This window comes from Mustela lutreola, chromosome 16 (assembly GCF_030435805.1).
Source record: "Mustela lutreola isolate mMusLut2 chromosome 16, mMusLut2.pri, whole genome shotgun sequence".
In the NCBI taxonomy this organism is placed as follows: domain Eukaryota; kingdom Metazoa; phylum Chordata; class Mammalia; order Carnivora; family Mustelidae; genus Mustela; species Mustela lutreola.
The window spans coordinates 30,150,143-30,168,811 of NC_081305.1; the positions used below are offsets into that span (position 1 = coordinate 30,150,143).

The 18,669-nt window shown below is 42.1% G+C and overlaps 1 pseudogene; it reads left to right on the forward strand.

Annotated features, from left to right (window-relative positions):
- LOC131817624 (large ribosomal subunit protein uL1-like) overlaps positions 1–18,669 on the forward strand; it is a 181,603-nt pseudogene that overhangs the window by 85,227 nt on the left and 77,707 nt on the right.

Genomic DNA, 18,669 nt, shown 5'->3' on the forward strand with positions numbered 1-18,669 from the left:
TCATTCCTTGCATATTTCTAGACCATAATACTTTGAAACTCAAACTCAATCAAAGAGGAAAGTTGGAAAGAACTCAAATACATGGAGGCTAAAGAGCACCCTACTGAAGAATGAATGAGTCAACCAGGAAATTAAAGAAGAACTAAAAAAAAATTCACAGAACAAATGAAAATGGAAACACCACTGTTCAAAATCTTGGGGATGCATCAAAGGCGGTCCTAAGAGGAAAGTATATAGCAACATGGCCTTTCTCAAGAGACAAGAAAGGTCTCGAGTATACAACCTAACCCTTACACCTAAAGGAGCTGGAGAAAGTACAGCAAATAAAGCCTAAGACCATCAGGAGAAGAGAAATAATAAAGATTAGAGCAGAAATCAATGAAATAGAAACCAAAAGAACAGAAGAACAGAGCAATGAAACTAGGAGTTGGTTCTTTGAAAGAGTTAATAAGATTGATAATTCCCTGGCCAGATGTATGAAAAAGAAAAGAGAAAGGACCCAAATAAATAAAATCATGAATGAAAGAGGAGAGATCACAACAAACCTCAAGGAAATACAAACAATTATAAGAACATATTATGAACAACTATATGCCAACAAATTAGACAATCTGCAAGAAATGGATGCATTCCTAGAGACATATAAATGATCAAAACTGAAAGAGGAAGAAATAGAAAAGCTGAATAGACCCATAATCAGCAAGGAAATTGAGGCAGTAATCAAAAATTTCCCAACAAACAAGAGCCCAGGGCCAGATGGCTTCCCAGGGGAGTTCTTAATACCTATTCTTCTGAAACTGTTCCAAAAAATAGAAATGTAAGAAGGACTTCCAAACTCATTTAATGAGGCCAGCATTACCTTGATCCTAAAACCAAAGACCCCATCAAAAAGAATTACAGACCAATATCCCTGATGAACACAGATGTAAAAATTCTCACCAAAATACTAGCTAATAGGATCCAACAGTACATTAAAAGGATTATTCACCACAACCAAGAATTTATTCCTGGGCTACAAGGTTGGTTCAACATCTGCACATCAATCAATGTGATGCACTACATTAATAATAAATAGTACAAGAATCATATTATACTCTCAATAGATGCAGAAAAACCATTTGACAAAGTACAGTATCCTTCCTTGATTGAAACTATTCACAGTGTAGGGATAGAAGCTACACACCTCAATATCATAAAAACCATCTATGAAAATGCCACAGTGAATATCATTCTCTTCCTCTAAAATCAGGAACACAGCAAGGATGTCCACTATCACTACTGCTATTCAACATAGTACTGGAAGTCCTACTTCAATAATCAGACCACAAAAAGTTATAAAAAGTATCCAAATCAGCAAAGAAGAAGTCAAACTCCCACTCTTTGCAGATGATATGATACTTTATGTGGAAAACCCAAAAGGCTTCACTCCCAAACTGCTGAAACTGATATAGGAATTCAATAAAGTGTTAGGATATAAAATCAATGCACAGAAATCAGCTGCATTTTTATGCACCAACAACAAGACAGAAGAAAGAGAAATTAAGGAGTTGATTCCATTTATAATCGCATCCAAAACCATAAGATACCTAGAAATAAACCTAACCAATGAGGCAAAGAATCTGTACTCAGAAGACTATCGAACACTCATGAAAGAATGGAGGAAGACACATAGAAACAGAAATATGTTCCATGCTCATGGATTGAAGAATAAATATTGTTAAAATATTTATGCTACCAAGAGCAATCTACACATTTAGTACAATCCCTATCAAAATGCCATCAACTTTTTTCAAAGAAATGGAACAAATAATCCTAAAATTTATATGGAACCAGAAAGGACATTAAATAGCTAGAGGAATATTGAAAAAGAAAAACCAATGTTGGCAGCATCACAATTCCAGACTTCAAGCTCTATGACAAAGCTTGTAATCATGAAGACAGTATGGTACTGGTACAAAAACAGACACATAGATCAATGGAACAGAATAGAGAGCCCAGAAATGGACCCTCAGCTCTATGGTCAGCTAATCTTTGACAAAGCAGGAAAGAATGTCCAATGGAAAAAAGACAGTCTCTTCAACAAATTGTGTTGAGAAAGTTGGACAGCCACATGCAGAAGAATGAAACTGGATCATTTCCTTATACCACACACAAAAATAGACTGAAATGGATGAAAGACCTAAATGTGAGATAGGAATCCATCAAAATCTTTGAGAAGAACACAGATAGCAACTCTTCAACCTCAGCCACAGCAACTTCTTCCTAGAAACATTGCCAAAGGCAAGGGAAGCAAGGGCAAAAATGAACTATTTGGACTTTGTCACAGCAAAGGAAACAGTCAGCAAAACAAAAAGACAACTGAAAGAGTGGGAGAAGATATTTGCAAGTGGCATATCATATAAAGGACTGGTATCCAAAATCTAGAAATAACTTATTAAACTCAACACCTGGGGTGCTTGGGTGGCTCAGTGGGTCAAAGCCTCTGCCTTTGGCTCAGGTCATAATCCCAGGGTCCTGGGATCAAGCCCCGCATTGGGCTCTCTGCTTGGCAGGGATCCTGCTTCCTCCTCTCTCTGCCTGCTTTTCTGCCTACTTGTAATCTCTGTCTGTCAAATAAATAAATAAAATCTTTTTTTAAAAAAAACAAACAAACAATTCAACACTTTAAGAACAAATAATCCAGTCAAGAAATGGGCAGAAGACATGAACAGACATTTCTGCAAAGAAGACATTCAAATGGCCAAGAGACACATGAAAAAGTGCTCAACATCATTGAGCATCAGGGAAATACATACCAAGACCCCAATACATACCAAGACCACCTCACACTGGTCAGAATGGCTAAAATTAACAAGTCAGGAAATGACAGATGTTGGAGAGGATACAGACAAAGGGGAACCCTCCTACACTGTTGATGGGAATGCAAGCTGGTGCATCCACTCTGGAAAACAGTATGGAGTTTCCTCAGAAAGTTGAAAATAGAGCTACCCTATGACCCAGAAATCACATTACTGGGTATTTACCTCAAAGATACAAATGTAGTGATCTGAAGGGGCATGTGCTCCCCCATGTTTATAGCAGCAATGTCCATAATAGCCAAACTAGATGGACAAACTAGATGTCCTTTGACAGATGAATGGATAAAGAAGATGTGATATACATCTTAGACATCTTGAACATCAGTGGACATCTAGGATATATATATATATATAATCTAAATCTAGGATATATATATATAATCTAAATCTATAATATATATAGATTATATATATAAGGTATAATATATAGATATATATATTATATATATATAAGGTATAATATATAGATAATTATATATTATTATTATATATATAAGGTATAATATATAGATAATTTTCATATATATATGCAGTCACCACAAAAAAACAACTTGCCATTTGCGATGATGTGGATGGAACTAGAGGGTATTATGCTAAGTGAAATAAGTCAATCAGAGAAAGACAGTTATCATATGATCTCTCCGATATGTGAAATTTGAGAAACAAGGCAGAGGATCATTGGGGAAGAGAGAAAAAATGTAACAAGATGAAACCAGAGAGGGAGACAGATCATAGGAGACTCTTAATCTCAGGAAACAAACTGAGGTTTGCTGGAATGGAGGAGGATGGAGGGGAGAGGGTGGCTGGGTGATGGACATTGGGGAGGGGATGTGCTGTGGTGAGCACTGTGAGTTGTGTAAGACTGATGAATCACAGACCTGTAACCCGGAAACAAATAATTCATCGTATTAGTAAAATAAGAAAAAAATAAAATAAATATATCCTCAGTCTTACTATGTAACTTATTCTACATGTTTTATGTTTATTTCTATCTATCTCCTTTCTTATATTCTTTTGGATTGATGATTTATTATTTTCTCTCCTCCTTTTATTAGTTTGGAAGTTACACATTATGTTATATGTTATAGAGATAATATTTGCAATGTCAATATCTAGAATATACAAGAAGCTCTTTTTAATGAAAAAGAAAATGATGGGGAACACAAAAGAAGGCTAGGCAAAGATTTTGAACAGGCAATTTCCAGATGGGAAAGTATGTGAACTAATACATGGCTTCATTTGAAATCAGAGAAACACAGATTAAGACGACAAGGAGATATCACTTTATACTCATAAAATTTGTAAACATTAAAACATGTATTTGGATAATACCAAATGTTGGCAAGCCTGTGGAGAATTGGCAAATTATATGTTCTACTTGTGAATATTTAAACATATTCAGCTGTTCTTAAGCACAGACTGCAGTATTTAGTAAAATTAAGCATTGTACAACCCAGCAATCCCATTATTGAGTAAAAGCCTTAGAAACGCTGGTTTATCAGTGTACCAGGAGAATGCATAAAGATGCTCATCATAGTGTTGAGAAGTGGGAAGGAAGTGGAAGCACCAGAGATGTTCATCAACATGGGTCTAGATTAAAACAAACAAACAAATGTGGTAGATGCATATTGTAGGATATTGTGCAGCAGTTAGAGGAAGTGAACGTAAATAAATCATAAGAACAGCATTGAGTGAAAAAAGTAAAAACCAGAATGGAATCTAGCAGAACAGATTTGCTATACAAAACAATGCTATTTATTTTTCAGAAGCACAAACAAATCTGAGCGTATTTAACAAAAACATCATAAGGTTGTTGTTCTGGGGTGAAAGGGAACCAAAAAGGGGTTTGGACTAAGAGGTAAGAAATCCAGAGGGCACCTGGCTGTTTTTGGTCAGCTGAGCATCCGACTCTTGGTTTTGACTGAAGTCATGATCTCAAGGTCATGAGATCGCGCCCACACTGGCCCTACATTGGGTCCTCAGCTCAGCACAGAATCTGCTAAAGTTTTCTCTTTTCCTTCCCCTCCTCCTCTGCTTTTCCCCTTGCTTGCTTACAAATGTGCACATGCTCTCTCTCTCTCTCAAAAAAATACATGAAATCTTAAAAAAAAAAAAGGGCAAGATATCCAGAAGTAAAAATTAACAAGATGAGGGTCTGTGTGGTCTTCTGATAACCGAGTGATACCAAAGATCATCATTAACTCATCTCAAAGGGAGAGTTGCATTTGGGATTCCAAAGACCAAATTATGTATATTAGAACCTTTGCTTTATGTGGAGAACATCTAGACAGTGTACTTAATATCCTTTTAAAATAGTTCCATTGAAAACACAGATATTTTATTTAAAAAGGAAGCTTTATATCACGACCATCAATGGAAAACTCTGACCTTTTCCTGGTAAATACAAGGGAAGTGTAAAAGTAGTTACATGAAAACCAACCAATGGTCAGAACTTCAGCTGGATACTGTGGCTGAGTGTGAGGTTGGGTCTCTGTGGAAATGTCTTGAAAGTCACTGAGAAGAAAAAAAAAATGAATACAAAGGAAAGCCACTAAAGATATAGTAACACCAGCCTATGCTATTCCTTTTCTTTTAAAAGCAGAAGAGGGAAAGGAAATTAAGAAGGAAATATAACTTTATACGATGTGCTTCAGAAATGTTTAATGCCTTTAACTGGCATTTAGCACAACCCCTGAAATTAATTTGAGGCCCATCAGCGTTCTATTTCCCACACTTTGGGAAACCCAGGAGTGAATGACTGCTAATGTTTTTTCCAGCTCTAACGTTCTGAAATTGCATGATTAGGAAAGGCAAAATCTTGCTGTGAACGAGGAAAGATTCTTGGTACTAAAAACACCAAATAACAGGATGTGTTTCCAGTTGAGGAATTAGGGCTAAAAGGCTACTTGGAGGGTTGAATCGAATCTTCGAGATTGTTCCCATTTCAGAGCGCTCTACAAAGGTTACTTAAACCCTGGGGATGATCCCGGTGAAGCTCGTTGAAATGGGGCAGGGGGGCGGGGGTGGACGCTTGGTTGATGAGTTTCTTTTCTTTCTTTCTTTAAAAAAAGGGGGGGGCATATGGAGAGAGAGAATCTGAAGGAGACTCTCTGCTGAGTGGGGAGCCAGACAAGGGCTTGGATCTCTGGACCCTGAGATCATGACCTAAACTTAAATCAAGAGTCAGCTGCTTAACCCACTGAGCCACACAGGTGCCCCTGCTTGATGAGTTCTAATGGGTTGTAACGATTCAGCTTCTGAGCTGTCAGCAAACTTTGGAACTGTCCTGAGGATTTACAAAGGTAAATACAAAGGCAAGAGTCCCCAGAACTTGTAGTTCCATTGGTCTATGACGTCTTTAGCAGTTTCCAGGATTACAAATAATTTGATTGATGGAGGGAATAGATGTTATTTACCATGATTTCTTCCAGACATGGTGAAGATTGGGCTTCAAGTGATGTAAACCTATCAAGTGAAAAGGAGACACAAAGTATGGTTTGCTCCTTCTTCAGATTGGCTGTCTCCATATCACCAACCCCAGTGGCTTCAGGCTTCCATCTTTCCAGCTTCCGCGCCTTGAGAAGGAGAGCTTCCAATGGATTCCAAGAGTTGCTGGAGCCTGTTGTTTGCCAGAATGGAGCTCTGTACCCACTGCAGAACCATTACCACAGGTAAGAGGATTTCTTAAAGTATGGATTCAAGCTCTGTGCTGGATGTGGGGGTGGGACCAGTCCTGTCCAGAGCCAAGGGCTGAGAATGGGGAAAGTAAATGCATGCTGGGATGGCAAAGTCAACAGAGACTCATTGCTTCTTTGAAGTTAGACCAGGGATCAGCAAGCTTTTACTTTAAAGGAGAAAGAGTATTCAATATTTAATCCTTTGGGGCCATTCAGGGTCTGTATCACACTTTGCTCTCTCTTTCTATTCTGATCCTTTATTTTTATTTATTTACTTGAGAGGTGGGGGGAGAGGGAGAGAGAGAATCTTAAGCAGGCTTCATGCCCAGCGCAGATCCCAATGTGGGGCTCAATCTCACGACCCTGAGATCATGCCTTGAGCATAAATCAAGAGTCAGACGCTCAACTGACTGAGCCACCCAGGGGTCCCTCTGTTACAACTCCTTAAAAAGGTTGAAACCTTCTTAGCTTGTGGGTTACAAAACTGGCTGCAAGCTGGATTTGGTCCATAAGCCACAGTTGGCCGATCCTTGAATTAGGCTGACCCTTCTTTTTTGTGTTTCAGAATGACTGTTTATAAGATTTATTTTCTGAAATGTTTCTATGGACAAAACAACCTCTAATCCGGAAGCTTCATTAGAGCGGGCGCCATATCTTTTCTTCTCCTTATTCTTTACTTCTTCTTCCCCTCCCTGTCTTGTGCTTCTCCTCTTCCTCCTCTTTCTCCTTCTTCTCTCTACTGTTACCACTATTTACCACCTTCTATCCAGTGTCCAGCACAATGTCTGGTAATTGAAGTCACCCAATGAGTGTATACTGGGTAGGTAAGAGCCCTTTCTCAAAGTCCCACCAGCAAAGACTGGCCTTTCAGAGGCTTAGAAGAAAAGAAAATCGTTCTCTTTGGTGTTTTGCTGGGCTACACTGCTGGGTGATGCCAGGAAGGTGGGTCATGGTTGGTAGAAAGAAAACCATGTAAGGAAGCAAGAAACCAAAGTTTTAGTTCTAGCTTTGTCACAGCTTTGTGACTTTGGACAAGTCATTGATCTTCCTTGGCTCTTTTTGCTTCTTCACTTGGAAAATAAAATGATTGGATTAGGGAGTGGCTAAAGTTTTCTGTAGCTCAAGTTTTCACAGCACAAAGGGAAACATTTTGCAACAGGGACAGGGTCAAGGAGAAGGGGAAACTGTGCTTTTATTGTGGGCTGATTTTGGAAATTGATTTTCAGGAGTTTTGGCTTTCTGAAGAAATGCTAATGACCAAAACTGACCTATAAATGCAGCTATAGTAGAAGGGGAGTTTGTCAGGGGCACCTGTGTGGCTCAGTCAATTAAGTGTCCAACTTTTAGTTTTCGCTCAGGTCATGATCTCAGGGTCATGGGATCGAGCCCTGCATTGGGTTCTGAGCTCGGCAGGGAGTCTGCTTGTCCCTCTCCCTCTACTCCTACCCCCTGCATGTGTTCTCTCTCTCTCTCTCTCAAATAAGTAAATAAAATCTTTAAAAAGAGGGAATTTAAAATGTTCTTTTCAATTGAAGGCAGGAATATTTCTAATATTTTTCTCAAAGGATGAAGCTTTGCAATATGTTCAGAAGCTTACCTTTCACTCCACACACAGCAGACATTTGTAGCTGGAGAAATTATCCTCTATGTAAATATTGTCCAGTAAATTAATCAAACTTCTACTGAGAACTGATTAAATATCAGGTGCTTAGTTAGATGCCTCAAAGATGGAGAACAGATGGTTCCTTCCCTAAGGGAGTTTTAATCTGGAGATGTTGAATGGAGAATCACTTAGGTCTGACCAGGAAAACAGAAACACCTCTAAGTATTTCAAATGAGGGAATTTAATGCAGAAAGTAGTTACACAGATGATGGAATTGTTGAGAAGCCAACAGCGGAGGAGGCAGTGACCCAGGAGATGATGCGGACCTGCTGCTAGGATGTTTTTAGAGGCATGGAAAAAGAAATGGCCCGTGATAAATGAGGTGGAAATGCCAGAATTTCCACAGAAGGTGATGGAAATGGATTGAAAGGCTCAGAAGAAGGCCAGAGAACCCACCAGGTGCTTGTGTGCCATGGAAAGGCTTGGAGAAGGTATGTTTGTAAAGAGATGAGGAATGTGTGGGTGAGTGAGTGGGACAGTAGCATCCCTTGGAAGCCTGGTGGGGCTTAGCCAAGGCTAACTCTAGGATACATGGTGACAGGACTAGGCTTACCAACAGCAACAGGGAAGCTCACACTAGGAAACAGAGGCCAGATGGTGACACTGAGCATCAGGTGGACAATTACTGTAATGAATTGAAAGGTCAGAGCTGCAGCCAGGAAGGCCCTTCTTACAGAGCATTATGAAGATGCTTAAAGGAAAATGACATCTCCAAGGGTGAAAGATGGGGAGCCAACAAGAGTACTACTAAATGTGTATGATTGAAAGAGATCAAGGGTGGCCGATCAGGAGGTTGATAGCAATCACTCCTAATAAAAGGACACAGCACATTGCTCGATCCCAGGACCTTGAGATCACGACCTGGGCCCGTTTTGGAACCTGAAACTCAGTGAGAGGACAGTTCTCCACAAGGAAGACCCTTGCCCCATAAGTAGAACCGTTAATGATTCTTCCAGGCTTTCCCCAAAGGGATGCATAGCCATTTAATTGAGTAACTGTACACTGGGAAAAGGCTAATGGCCAAACACTTCTAGGACTGGTGGACACAGGATCCCAACTGGAATTGACACCTAGAGGTCAAAGCATGGTCATGACCCCTCTATTAGAGCATAGGAGACAGATTTGAGGTCCTTGACTATAGTCCAGCTCCACAATGTACGAGGTCTGTGGACTCAGCCAGTTGTCCTGCCCCAGGTTTTGAAAGTATTACTGGGATAGACATAATCCATAGTTGGTTTCATCCACACTATCTTTGGTCTACATAGTAGGGGTTACCATAGTGAGGAAGGGCAAGTCAAAGGCTCTACCCCCTACTTCCCAATGCTGGCAGAGATAGTCAATGCTTAGTATCTCATCTAAGGGAGATAACAGAGATTAATGCTGGCAAAGTCCTAAAGAGTTCAGAGGCAGTGGTTCTCATCCTATCCCCATTCAGTTCATTAGCCTGGCTCCTGGAAAAATCAGGTGGCCTCCAGAATAGACAGTGGAGACCAAGTAGTACCCATCCCACCTCCAACCAGTGCAGCTACTTATGTCGTCTGTAGTCTCTTTCCTAGAGCAGATTAACAAAGCCACAATGTTCTAAAATATAGTATTAGTAGTAGAACATTTGAGGTTCGGTCAGGTCAAGAGCTCAGGATGGTCACTATTGGAAAGACACTTTGTTAGTCACAGTTCCCAAGAAAAGCAGGCATACCAAATGCCAGAAGGGGTGGGGGGCACCAGTGTTGTCAGGAGATGGGGGGGAGGGGAAATGCCTTTGCTGTGGTTTTCTTCAGGAAGGAATGGGTGAAGCAGGGCAAGTAGGTTTAGAATTGGCCGGTTTGCATGATTTCAGTGGGCTCTAGGCCACAGGGGCTCTCCCTAGTTGTCTGACACCTGGCCTGGGATGATTAGGCCAGGATGGTAGAGGCCCAGAGTGTGAGGGCCCAAAAAAAGAGGTGGTTGAGGGTATGGCCAACTGGATTGGTTGGTTTGCATTTGAAAATTGTGCTAGTGGGTGGGTTGTTTACTTCCACTAGGAATTGGCTAGTTGGGAGGGACAGTCCCTCCAGGGTTAGCAAGGGCTCTGATGTCACAGCATCAGAATACAGAAAAGACATGGCTGATATAGGTGCATAGTATGTGGTCACTGATCTGGTGAAAGTGCCCTTTTCGTTTATCAGAAGATGAGAAACAGCCTGCTCGTCACATGGAATGGCCAACAATATGTGTTTATAGTTTTGTTCCAGGACTATGTTAACTCGCTCCCTTCTATCATAATATATTCGGAGTAGACTGTCCGGGCCTTCCACAGACTATAATACTGCTCCATTATATTGATAAAACTGTGATAATCCAACTAGATTCGCAAGAAGTGACCAGCATGTTAGAGGCGTTACTCTGATAATTGTACTCTAGAGGGTGAGAGAGAAAAACTTATGAAGAACTAAGGGCATGTCCTATCAACAGCATTTCTCATGGCTCAACTTGTTTGGAGGTTTGACTATTTAAAGATGGAGGTAACAAGTCTTTCTTGCCTCAGGTAGGGAGAGTCTTGTAGGGTATGCCCACCTTTAGGACTCCCTACAGAGTTGCTGAAATTTCTTTTGAGATCTCATCAGAGCTTGACCTCTCCCCTGAACCAAACTTGTTTTCTTCCTTTCTTTTCTCTGGTGTTGACCCCAAGGATAATTCCTTTTATATGTGTGTGTGTGTGTGTGTATACATATATATATAGTTTATTTGACAAAGAAAGCACAAGCAGGGGGAGTGGGAGAGGGAAAGCAGGGGGGAGAGGCTCCCCACTGAGCAGAGAGGCCAATATGGGACTTGATCCTAGGACCCTGGTATTGTGACCCAAGCCGAAGGCAGACACTTAACCGACTGAGCCACCCAGGCGCCCCCCCGCCCCACCCCACCGATAATTTTTTTTTTAAAAGATTTTATTTATTTGACAGACAGAGATCACAAGTAGGCAGAGAGAGAGGAGGAAGCAGGCTCCCTGCTGAGCACAGAGCCCAATGTGGGGCTCGATCCCAGGACCTTGAGATCACGACCTGAGCTGAGGGCAGAGGCTTTAACCCACTGAGCCATCCAGGTGCCCCCCCCCCCCCGATAATTCTTAATCAGCCTCCCATTCCCTAACCTCTATCTCAGAATCCACGTTCTGGGAAATCCAATCCGTGATAAAAGTCTTTTCCATTACCATTCAAGCAACAAACAGAAGAGGTCTATGAGGACAGACAGGAAGGAAACCTTGCAAAAACAAATGTTGGTCACTGCTTTCTCTGCCCATACCCTTACCTCTAGCCCTAGAAAGACAATGGCAGTGGTGTATTTGTACCACGTGACCCAATTCGTCTTACTAGGTCAATTTTACTAATGGTAGGTACCTGATTCAAGGGTAGTTCATCCACCGGCTGGCCAGGGCTAAGTGGTTTGGTGATGGAGTGTGGAAACATGGTGCATTTGGGTCCATGCGATTGTCCACTCAGGAATCTGAAATGAGACAGAAACTGAGCAGGTTAGCTGTTGTGCACAGTGAGGGGGAAAGAGGTAGGTTAGGAATAGTTTGGGAGTGGATATCTGTGCAGGAAAACGCAGCTTGGTAAGAGAGTAGGGTATAGAATAAAGAGTGATTTAAGGACAGGGGGAGGAGCCTTGATTCTTCCTGGCTTCCCATTTTCAGTTCCTACGGGGCCTACCTGTGCTTTGGTTCTTACCTTTGAGTTCCAAGGAGACACTATTGAGACTAGTCCTTGGTTGAGCTAGATTGAGTGAATCTCTTTCTTACAACCAAAAAACCAGCTTAGAATTAAACCCTAAGGTGCATCACTTGCTGCGTGATTTATCATGTCGCTTTCTTTGTTATGTTATTAGTTACCCGCTATGTATTGTTTCTTTCTCTCCATTTACACTGTGAGCTTTTTGAGGTCAGTGTTCTATATATTTTAGGGAAGGTTAATCATGATAATAATAATGTTATTATTAATAATATTAGGTCACATTAACTCAGCTTTCCCTACGTATCAGATGCTGAGCTAGGTGCTTTTCCAGGCACCACCTTTCGTAGTAAATGCTCAACTGTGAGTTCTTCTTATCATCATTATTAGTAATTACCTTCATCTACTTACTGCGAGGGTAAAACCGGAGGAAATGAACTTACAATACAGCTGGAGGGAGGAAAGGAGGAATTTATTCCTGGGGTTGTATTATTTTTCTTGATTTCTTTTCTTTCTTAACAAAAGTGAGATGTGTCCATGAGAGAAAATTTGGAAAATACACAAGACCACAAGGAGGAAAAATTAAAAAAATCACCCCATTCTCACCACAAGAGATAACCACTGCTAATATTTTGATGCACAGCCTTCCCTTCTACATGCATGCAAATAGGCGCACATGCTATTTTGTCATTTTCCCCCATACAGTCTGTGTGAACAGTCTGTCCATATGCTGCCAGGACATGATTTTTAAAGATCTGTGCTGCAATCCTCTATGTGAGAAGTGTCAGGCAGGGAATGGAACAAAGGACCCTGGCAGATCGTCCCCGGGGTGGGGGCTGTGAGCTCTCTTGCCTAATCCTGTGGGTTCCAGGTACATTTTTGCCTGACACAGGGGGAAGGATTGTATGACCTCTGGAGGGCACTATGTTTCCAAAATTCTTCTGAAACCAAACTCTTGCATCTTTTTCCTATCCTTTTTCTTTTGGCTTCCTTCATCTCACGTTGTTTTTGAAATTTTTTTTTGCTCTTCGATGCCTTGAGGCTCCCGAGAACTGGTGCCTCAGGGTCGTTTGCACAAGATCTGGGTTCTTGGGGCAGCCGCGGATGGCCTGGGTCTCCTGGAAGGGCTTGAATTTTCGGCGGCGTCCCCGCGACCAGTTCATTCCCCTGCACTATACCAGGAGCTGCCAGCAGATGGAGCTGTGAGCAAGTGCGTCTGCCTAGGTGTGATTTACACAAGCCCTTGAAGGCTTTAAATATTTATCCACAAAATTCAATAAAGCTGTTCATCAAATCTAATGCTTGGAATTTGGGCAGCCCATGAAAATATTATAATATTTTGCCCGAGGTTCCAGAATCCTCCTCTGTAGGGTGTGTTTGTATATTCAGACTCTTGATATTTGTTTATCACTAGCAGGAAGGAATTAATGTTTTCATATTGGAAATTTTGCATGAGATCAGGCCTGGGAAAGCTTCCTAATTTTTTCTCTAGGTATTGCAGGAAGCACGAGCTCCTTACCTGGCTGAGAGGTCATCCAGGTGAGGTACAAATGTAACCATCCATGTATTCTCCGTACCCAGCAAGTGTGTCAGAGAGGGAGCACCCCATAAACAATTTAATTTAGGGAGGGGGAAGCTGGGTAAGGTTTTTATTTTTTATTTTAATTTTTATTTTTGAAGGAGTGTGTGTGTGTGTGTGTGTGTGTGTGTACATCCTTTATAGGGGAGGGGATTAGCAGTTAACGACAATCATCAATTAACCTGACGTGTGCCAGGTGCTGCCCCCCTGAGGAGAATTTGGAAATACATCTGGTTGGCACAATGGGTGGGTGGATGTGGGTGAGAGGGTTCCCACCGGCAATGGTGGGCAGGGGCCAAGGATGCCCGAAGACCAGGAACCAGTTCAGCACAAAGAATTGTCCAAAATGCCACTAGCTCCCCCTTTAAGAAGCCTGTATGCCTTCTTTCTAACTGGGGGTGTTATGCAAACCACCTAACTTCTCTGAGCATCAGTTTTTCTCATCCTATAAAATGGAGATTTAAGCCTTCATCTGGATTACCTCATAGAAATGTGGGTATCAAATAAGTAATGTATATTAATGCACTTTCCACAAATTATAAAGCCCTGTAGGACACAGCAACCTTCTTGGGCCCACAGGAAAATTTCACCTGTAAGCCTGGTCTGGTTGGCTGTGGAGTGTGATCAGCTGAGACCCACAGGTGGGACTCAGACCTATTTCCACCTGAATTCCCAATATGTCAGTCACTGGCTCCTCTCTCCTCTCGGTTGTTTAAGCCCCAATCAGAGTCATCTTTGATTCCTTGTTATCTGTTGCCCCCAAAGTCCAATCTCTCAGCATTCATATCCATTCCACATAAAAACTTTGCTCAAACCTGGGTCTTCTCTTCAGCTTTCCTGCCTTCACTGCAGACCAGCTATGGCCTTTGACCTCCTGGGGGAGCCGGTGAGGCTCTGGGTCTCAGGGCTTCTATCTGGCCCCTCCCGTGATGCTCCTCTGCCCAGGGGCCAGAGTGATATTTCAAAGCTGCATATCAGATTGTCAACTCCCCAGCTTCAAACCTTCTGTCGACTTCCCTTGGAATCACAGACCCTCCTTCCACTGGTTTCCAGGGCCCTCCAAGTTCTGCTGTCTTCCAGCACCCTTTTGAACCCCGTCTCCACGTTCTGCACAGCGCCCTGGCATTCCTATTCCCAAGCTTCCTAAACTCTTTCCTCCCTTAGCCATTGTGCCCTTGCTGTTTCCTCTATCTAAGACATTCTTCTTATTCTTCTTCTTCTCCTTTTTTTTTTTTTTTTTAAGATTTTATTTATTTATTTGAGAGAGAGAGAGAGTGGGAGAGCTCAGAGGGAGAGTGAGAGGGAGAACCAGACTCCCAGTGGAGCAGAGAACCCAGTGTGGGACTCAGTCCTAGGACCCAGACCTAACTGAGTCATCCAGGCGTCCCTATCCAGAACATTCTTTTCTGAATCTTTTATTTCTTCAAATTTCAGTTCAGATATCACCCCTCAGCAGAAGCTGGCCTCCCCAGATAGACCAGTCCTACCAGGCATTTTCCACCCTATTACCCTGTTTCATTTCTTTTGCAACGCTTCTCATCTTCTGAAATGGGCCTGATTGCTCTTATCCATTCCTTGATTTACAGTGTTAGAATGCCATTGTCATGAAAGCAGGTGCTCTCTTGGACTCGTGCCTGCTGCATTCCTAGAACCTAGAACACTGCCAGGCATGTAGCTGGTGCTCAGTCAATGCTTGCTGATGAACAAAAGGGGGTAGCTCTGGCTCAGGATTTCCCATTGGGTAGCAGTTGGGCTGTTGGCCAGGCCGTTGTCCTCTAAGGCTGGTAGGAAGCTGGAGGAGCCCCTTTGAGGGAGGTGAGTCACTCACGGATGGGTAGGAAGCCTCAGTGCCTGGTCATGGGAACCTCTCTGTGGAGTTCTCCATGACATTGAAACTAGCTTCACCCAGAACAAGTGATCTAAGAGAGAGCAAGGGGAAAGCTTGAGGTTTTCTATGATCTCAGCACCCATGGTCACTTCGGCCTTATTGTATGTGTTTGAAGACTCACTGAGCCCTGGACACACTCTGGAGGGAAGTGTGTTGAAGAACTGTTGGACAGCTTTTAAAACCACCACGCCCAAGTCATCAATCAGAGTCTGGGGCTCATTCTTTGGGGGCCATATAGCTCTCCACCAGCTTCATCGACCGCTTCAAAGTATGTCATTGGTGGCAAGAGGCAGAACATGGAGGCAGTCAAACACAGCTAGCCCCAGCTTCTGAACCAAGAGAAACCCCACCTCATGCCATGGGACCGGCAGCATTCTGTGTGTGCAGAGGATGGCCCAGGAAATGCTCGCACAGGCAACGCCATGCCTCCTCCCTCTTCCCACTGCACTTCTTAACGTTGGTGTTTGGTGGTAAGTGGCATAAAAGCACGCTTGGCCCTTAAGCTACAAAAAATGAGGCCCCAGTGATAACAACAGAGAAAATCCAAAGCTAAGGGAAACTAGTCTCTGAGAATCCTTGTTAATTGAAGTAATTAAATCAGCAGGAAGCCATCTGAACAATTATCACACTACAAGGGAAAACTCATTTTAAGGCCTTAGAATAAACATTCTAATAAACAGCTATCGGTTTATATTTGTAAATACCATCGGCCTATCAGGAAATTTGCTAATAGATTTTTAATTAAGGGGAACATTTATTGTAGAGCTGTACAGCCTTGCGCTCAACATCCTTCCCCTGGTCTGGACATGGAGCTTTGGACTCACTTCCAGAAATAGAGAAATTGGCTTGATCTCTCTTGGCCAAAGTTGCTGACTTTTTTTTTTTTTTTTTTTAAATTTCTTCCCATTGAAAGCTGATGGTAATTTTTTTTTTTTTCAAATCCAAATTTTTTAAAAAATTTTATTTCCTTAAAAAATTTTTTTTATTAACATGTAATGTATTATTTACCCCAGGGGTACAGGTCTATGAACTGTCAGGCTTACACACTTCACAGCACTCACCAGCTGATGGTAATTTTAAAAGGAAATATGAATAGCTTACTTCTTCTTCTTCTTCTTTTTTTTTAAAATTTTTTATTTTTTATAAACATATATTTTTATCCCCAGGGGCACAGGTCTGTGAATCACCAGGTTTACACACTTCACAGCACTCACCAAAGCACATACCCTCCCCAATGTCCATAACCCCACCCCCCTTCTCCCAACCCCCCTTCTCCCAGCAACCCTCAGTTTGTTTTGTGAGATTAAGTCACTTATGGTTTGTCTCCCTCCCAATCCCAACTTGTTTCATTGATTCTTCTCCTACCCACTTAAGCCCCCATGTTGCATCACCACTTCCTCATATCAGGGAGATCATATGATATTTGATCTTCTTTTTTTTTTTTTTTTAAAGGATTTCTCTTTTTTGAGGTTCCTTCCAACACATCATTTGATTAATCCTCACCCAAACCTCCTGGAGTACATAACACAGATATAATTATCCTCATTGCCTGGATGAAGGAACTGAGGCAGATGTGATTTAATGTTATGTGGCCAGTCAAAGACAGAGTTGGACTAGACCCTGGGTTTTGCAGTATTTCCTGGTCTCTCTCTGCCTTGATGTTTCCCAGTCTTCCTTTAATGCAGTGGTGCCTACCTATGTGGGGCTCACCTTTAAGAATCTGTAGATCTTGGATACCTGGGTGGCTTGGTTGGTTGGCTGACTTTGGCTCAGGTCATGATCCCAGGGTCCTGGGATAGAGTCCTACATTGGGCTCCCAGCTCTGTGAGGAGCCTGCTTCTCCCACTACCTGCTGCTCCCCCCCACCCCCCGCTTGTGCTCGCTCACTCTTTGTCTCTCTCTGAAATATAAATAAATCTTTAAAAAAAAAGACTCTTCAGACCTTTTCTAAAAAAAAAAAAAATCCACCTGCATACACAATTTTAGGTACAATTTCACTCCCTGAAAATCAATGGTGGACTGCCCATGGGTTTATTTAATCCAAGAGGAGAAGCTTTGCCATTTACCCAGCCCCAAGGTGTTAGCCACATGGAGGTTTAGACCTCATGTGAGAAGCAAAGATCTGACTCTTCTGGTTCACAGATTCCCTTGCCCATCGCTTCCCTTCAAGTCTTGTGTTTGTCGGGGGGACCTGAGTGGCTCAGTGAGTTAAGCTTATGCCTTCGGCTCAGGTCATGATCTCAGGGTCCTGGGATCGAGCCCCACATTGGGCTCCTATGCTCAGTGGGGAGCCTGCTTCCCAACCCCTGCCTGCCTCTCTGCCTACTTGTGATCTCTGTCTGTCAAATAAAATAAAATCTTAAAAAAAAGTCTGTTGTTTGTCAATAATTAGGGCAAAGGGGGACCAGATTGAAGGTGCCCAATTCACAAGGTTTTATCCTGTTACGTTAATTATTATTTTTCTTTGATATCTATCGGGATTAAAGGTTCTGGAATCAGATATCCTAACACACTCTCTCACCCCTTTCTCCAGCTCAAGGTCCAGCTGGAGGGTTTTGCTTGGAGTTGGCATGAACTGGCCTTGTTTTATGGGCACACCCATGTTTCGCCTCTTCTTTGAAATATCCGTGGCAGAGTAATATGATAAAGTTCTTACTTGACACACTGAGTAGTCTGTAATATGCTAACATTTCTGTATCATGTTAGTATTGCATTAAGCTAATATGACACTAATTCAAGATGACAGGAAAAATGACTAATACAATAAAACCTTCGTCTACTTCTCTAGGGCTGCCGCACGCGTCTGATTTAATTCACCTGAAACCTCCCATGGCTAGGCAGGGTTAAGGTGCAGGAGGGCCATGAAAACGAAAGTCCCTGAAAACCCAAACCACTGGACAGTTCCTGCCTGCCTTTCCTGCCTCCTTCTCCACCTCCACATCCCAATTCCTGGGAGACAAAATAGAAAGGTGTGTCAAACTGGTGGAGTGGTTCGTTAAATGCACTAAGGTTGGAACGAAGACAGACCTGGATTCAAGTCTAAGCTCTGCAAAACATTGATCTTGGGCAAGTTAATTAACTCGTTTGAATTTCAGTTTCCTGTAGAATAACGTCCATCCAGCAACCTCATGGGGCTATTTTGGGGATTAAATAAGTCAACATATGCTTAGTAAGAACTCAGAAATGATGATGATGATAATGATGACCAACATGGTATCTCACTGGACCTAGAAACAGAATTCCTTGGAAAACCCTTGGGTGTGGAGATTAATTTATTTTTTATTTTTTAAAGATTTTATT